Genomic DNA, 5,879 nt, shown 5'->3' with positions numbered 1-5,879 from the left:
GGACCGACCCCTCACAGCCCCGCGCGCGCGCCAACAACGGCCACAGCATCCGCGCGCGCGGCTTCAAACCGAGCGCGGGAGCAGATGCCGATCTCGCGAGAAACCCGGGCGGGCGCGCGCTCATGCCCGCGCGCTGGAGGCGGGGCGAGGGCCGGGCCGGGGCGGGCGATGGCGGGCGGCCAATGGCGGCCGTTGGCCGGGAACGTGCGGAGCGTCGCCATTTCTACACAATCCAGAAAGAATCGGGTTGGAGAACAGCTCTGAGATCTTCCAGTCCAAGCTGTGCGCGAACACTGCCATGTCAACTACACCATGGCACTGTGTGCCACGTCCAGTCATTTCTTGGACACTTCCAGGGATGGTGGAATTACCATCTCCCTGGACAGCCCACTCACCTTTCTGTAAAGGCCCACCCTGTCTAATCACCCTTTCTGTGAAGAAATTCTTCCTAATGTCCCAACCTTAAAGTGGCGCATTATAAGACTATGTTCCCTGGTGCTGTATCGGGTTGCCTGTGAGCAGATGCCGTCCCCGTCTGGCTATAGCCTCCTTTCAGGTAATTGAGTGATAAGGTCTCCCTGTACCTCCTCCAGGCTTTCCACCCCCAACTCCCGCAGCTGCTCCTTCAGGGCGGGCTGGGAGGGAGAGGGAAGGGCTGGGGCCGTGCGGGGCTGCGATGGCCCTGCGCCTGTTCCAAAGTGCCTTGCCGGTAGCAGCCCGGCTGCGGCTGAGGGGAAGCGGCGCGGGCGAGGGCTTCCACGATTACGTTGGCCAAAATAGTTAAATGCGCCTGACTAACCCGCCCGGAGCCGCTCTCCCAAAGTCCTCTCCGGACGTGAGCACCAGGGAAAGTAAGTACAGACGGGTTCCGTAAACTGGAGCGTGTGCGCTGCAACCTGAGAAAGCTCAGCTGTCTAAATCATGAAAGCTCATTGAAACTCCCGCTCTCCTGTACCCTCCGCGAGGGGCCTGAGAAGGCGGACATACGGATGCAACACCCATTTGTGCTCCTTCCAGACTGAATCCCTTTTTTGTGGAAATTTCCCCCAAGTTGCCAAGCGTTTCTTGTGAACTTAATGCTTTCCCAGAAATCCTTGAACTTGAGAATAGTAAGATGCCTCATTATCTCAGTATCTCATTAAAACCAGGAAAGATAACTAAGCTCAAACCCCAGAGCTGTGTTACTGTTACGGAACGTACAGCGAGCATTTAATGACACAATTAACGAGAGACAAGGCCGGGGGTTATTAACTATGGGGAAATATTCTGAGCATATGTATATATATATCTGAATTACAGAGTTATAGACAACATTCAAAGAAGTGAACACAAGCCGTGGACAGCAGGAACTTAAGGTGTTTGACATCCATATATGCTTGGGCTTTAAGAAAAAAAGTGCCTGATGGACCTCAAGGGATGACAGCTATTTAGTAAGGACAGGTGATAAACCATCAAATGACAATAGGTCCAATAGGCAGCACCTGTCTTGAAGAAAGTTCATTTTTGTCTAAGAAAAAAAAAAAAAAAAAAAAAAAAAACAAAAAAAACAAAAAAAAAAAAAAAAAAAAAAAAAAAAAAAAACCCAAACAAAAAACAACCAAAGAACCAAAGACCACCACTAGGGGTCAGTCTTGTTCTAGATCTGAATCTTCCTAGTGTTTTATTTAAGAAGCAGATTTTAATCAACCAAATAATTGGAATTATTTTCTCCTTATAATGGTGTCAAGGATTATGGGATATATATGAGCTGTATGTGAAGAATGGAGGGCAGCAGCTGGAGACAAAGTATTTTCTTTTATAGATTAAAATAAATTCTAAAACAATTTAAATATATGGCAGAGGGCTTTTTCCCCTGACATATTATGCTACCATGCATTTGTGTATGTTTAAAAAAACCTCCATTTTAAAGGTGAGTTTTATACTTTTTATTAACTTCTAAAATATATGGTTCGGGCCTAATCACCTTCTGCTCCTAGAGAGTAGGAAATTGATTCAATATGCACAAATAGTAACATGGAATCTTACATGTTAACATTTTTTCTAAAAGTTTTCATGTTGGAGAAGTAATCACTCTACAAAACCACGATAATCAACTGCAAATCATCAATGACTTGAACTTTTTCTAAGGTTAAATTTTGTGGGGAAATACAATGTGTAACAATCTTTCTATTTAATGTATTTTTACTGGATAATTACCTTCATATAGATTTTTTTTTCTGCAATAGAACCCTTGTCTGTGGACAAGAAGATGCAAACAGGAAGATGAGCAGATAAACCTTTATGATTCTTGTGGCATTAAAAAAAAAAAAAAAAACAAACACAGGACAGTTATTAGTTATTTTAATGAAATCATAATGCAAACTGAATGATTTTTGATTCACATGTTTAGCATCCCAGTTGTGCCTACCTGCATCTCAGGTCTATGGAAGAAGACCTTCCCTGGAGAATACCTCATAGTCCCTTACCATGGATTTCATCTAGGATGTGAGATTTATTTCTTACAGACTGCTTTAAATATTTCTGCTAGGCTTTGCATTTACAGGTAGAAATAGAAAACTCTCAGTACAACTGATATTTCATGTGTAGGTAAATAACATGCTGAAGTAGGATCACAAATGCTGGTCATGTTTCTGTGGTACCAGATACCTTTTTCAACTGATAGAAGTGTTGCCATCATAGTTTTTACAGCTTACTTTAGTGCAGCCTTGGCTGCACTGATCAACTTTAATGAGCCCTAACCCACCTCATGTGATGCCTGAAGCCACAGCCTTTGCCTGTGGGCCCAGGAATCCATTCCAGCTCTGCCCTGCACCTCCACTTCCTTGCTGAGCTAACTGGGGGCTCAGTGAGGACCAGCTGCTTCCTGAGGGGTGAATATAATAAGTGACTGGGAGGGCAAGGATGTAATGAAGCCTCAGATGTTATAGCCAGTGGGATTTCACAGTTCTGTCCAGCAAAGAGTGATGAAATTCTGAACCTTGAATGGTGCTCTGGGCCCTGGAGGGTAATTGCACTCTATTAATTCCAGCTTTTTTCCTTGTCCTTTGAAGTAGTGACCTTATCTGCCATGATCTAAGTCTCATGACTCACTGTTCTAGATCCTTTCTCTTTGCTTTGTTGGTCCTGTTATGTGAGCAAATACAGTGCCACAGGGTAAGCCAAACTTGCTGCATGCCAAGTACTTTGTGGTAATATTAAATGTAGGTCATTGGATAAAAAATTGAAGTAGCAAAAAATGGAAGTTGATGCTATCCTGTTAGGTGTTCAAGGGCTTTTACATCTGATATGTCCGGTTGGTTCCAGTTTCCATATTTAAAACATAAACACAGTAATGCTTCGTCCATAATCAAGCCATCATTATGCAATAGAATCTGAGCTTATGTCCACCACATTCCTCCAAAACTTGTATATATGAAAGCTATAAAATTGTATATACCTTTTTGAATACTTAATGTTTTCAGTCAATGAGGAAATCAATGGCCCTTCTGCTGTTATTGGAATCCTGTCTGTTTTCTGAGGTGGGGAGAAATTAAAAATATAAAGTAGTTATATATAATATTTTTATATCTAATTATGTATAACATGGGTAATTACCTAAGATGTATCCGTGGCAACACTTTATATTTGTCATTTTTCTTGCACTCAATCCCAAAACAAGTTTTATTGGAAATGGAATAGTGAATTAGGTGAGCAGCATAACTTTTATGAGTCTTCTGACTGTTATTTCTATCCTTATTTCCCTTTTTTTCCCCCTCTTGTCAAAAAAGAGAAAATGGTTCCTGGATTCTCTATTCTGGGGTCAAAAAGCTACTCTAGTACCAAAGTGAATGTAAATGGAGATCAAAAATGAGGGTAGTGATTTAGGATTTGAATTAGAATCTCAGGGGTGTATCTTCCTTTACTGACACACTAAGTTGAGATGTTTTAAATGAGTTTTAGTAATACAGCTTTTTCATTTGAAACATAGAATCACAGGAAGGTTTAGATTGGCAGGGACCTTGAAGATCATCTAATTCCTGCTGCCATCCCAGTGCTGCCATGGGCAGGGGTGCCACCCACTAGCTCAGGTCCCCAGGGCCCCATGCTGTCAGCTCTGACAAGCATGACAGTTAGTGACTAACTGTTGTTCTACCATTTGCAAAGGCAAACTTTGTTGGACTGCAAAACTGCAGTAGAATGTAATCCAGGGAATCAGTTTAACTTTGCTCTTGTATATTAAAAAAAAAAAATCTCACTGAGCACTGGTGTTCAGACAAAGTGAAAGAATTGGGCTGTATTAATTTTGTTTTAGGAAAGCTCTCTGCAATGTGTTAAACGAAGGTGCAAACTTATGTATTAAACATTGGCCACAATGCTAAAACATAATTATTTTTTTTTAATGTCTTGGAATTTGAGGGTATGGCTCTTTTAATAGTAACTAGTAGCTACTAGAGATTGCAGAAGTTACGTAGTCTGAGTGTTCAACAAGCAGGAGGTATGAAAAATGGAAGGCTTATAGTCTCTTGCTCATGTATGTTTTTGGTTTTTTTTTCCCAGAAAGGAAATTAGTTAATATATCTGAACAGCAAAGCTACAAACCTGTGTAGAGTTAATCAAAGACGTATAAAAACTGTAGTGACATGACCACCTTCTCTCACAATTTTTTTTTTACCAAAGATAATAATTCAAGCAAATAATAATTCAAGCAGAAGTGTATGCATTTTCTGGTTAAATTTTTGATTCCTGTTTTAAACTGGTTTTGCCATCTACTGCCCCAAGTTCAGACACATTCTGAAATTTACTTGTGTTCCATGTGATTCTCACAAAACCCATATTTGTATAGTACACATTTAGATTACGCTTTGTGACATCCTTCTTTTGTCATCTTATTTATAGGTGATTCCTAGATCAAGACAAGGAAAAAAAAAAAAGGCTAAATGCTCATTGAAACATTCTGGCATTATTTGCTGAAATTCTGTTCTTGATACTAAGTTGGGTTTTTTGAGTAATTAAACTAATGAACTTTAGTCACCTGTGAATTTATTTTCTGTTGTTGTATTTTCTGGTGCATGAGATCTGATTGAAACTTTTCCAGGGTTTGAAGTATTGCCTGAGAAGTCTTTTCTGGACTGAGAATACTTCACCAGTGACAAATTATGTTCTGCTAAAACATCATCTTGTACCAAAGTCTCGAGTTCTTTCCCTCTAATGACCCAAAATTCATAAACAGCCTGCTTGAAGATATCTCAGTAGTTTATTCCTTTCCCAATGTATCTGAGATCTGTGCTTCTCTGCTCTGCCCATATAGGTGTCTCAAGTCTCTATCCACTCCTGCATCCAGGTCCAGTGTTTAACAGAACCATAAATGTTACTGTCCACCTGTGCGATAACACAGGTAACTTCTTGTAAGTACTTGTAAAACCTATTATGATTTTCTTAATTTGCTTTCTATTTTCACTTAGTTTGTTCTATTTTTTTCTGAGGAAACAATGTGTTAGGACTTTGCTCCAGCCCTTTCTCTTCTCTTGATTGTCCTAATAAGCTTATCAATTTAATCAAAATCTTACATTTAATTAAATTCCTAGGCTTTTTCTCAAATTGATGACCAGATAGAGAAGGTATTATAAAATATTAACTGAGTTAAACTTATGTGTGAGTACATGTCTTAGCAGATATCAGACAATTTGCAGTGGCATGTCCCTATGTCCTAGTCACAGAAGAAGTTCCAGTAGCATCTTGGACACTAGTGCCAGTGAATAAAGAAACTGTACTTAGTCATTCCTTTGTGCAAGGATCTGTTTCTCACCTTTTCTTATTAATGTTCTTTCTGGGCTAAACATCATTCCTCTGCTTAGCATCTCTCAGCAACTGTGGTCATTTTCATTCATACATTGAATTTC

Source organism: Pyrgilauda ruficollis, unplaced genomic scaffold (genome assembly GCF_017590135.1).
Source record: "Pyrgilauda ruficollis isolate IOZ18807 unplaced genomic scaffold, ASM1759013v1 scaffold1, whole genome shotgun sequence".
Classification (NCBI taxonomy): domain Eukaryota; kingdom Metazoa; phylum Chordata; class Aves; order Passeriformes; family Passeridae; genus Pyrgilauda; species Pyrgilauda ruficollis.
This window is presented reverse-complemented; position numbering follows the sequence as displayed.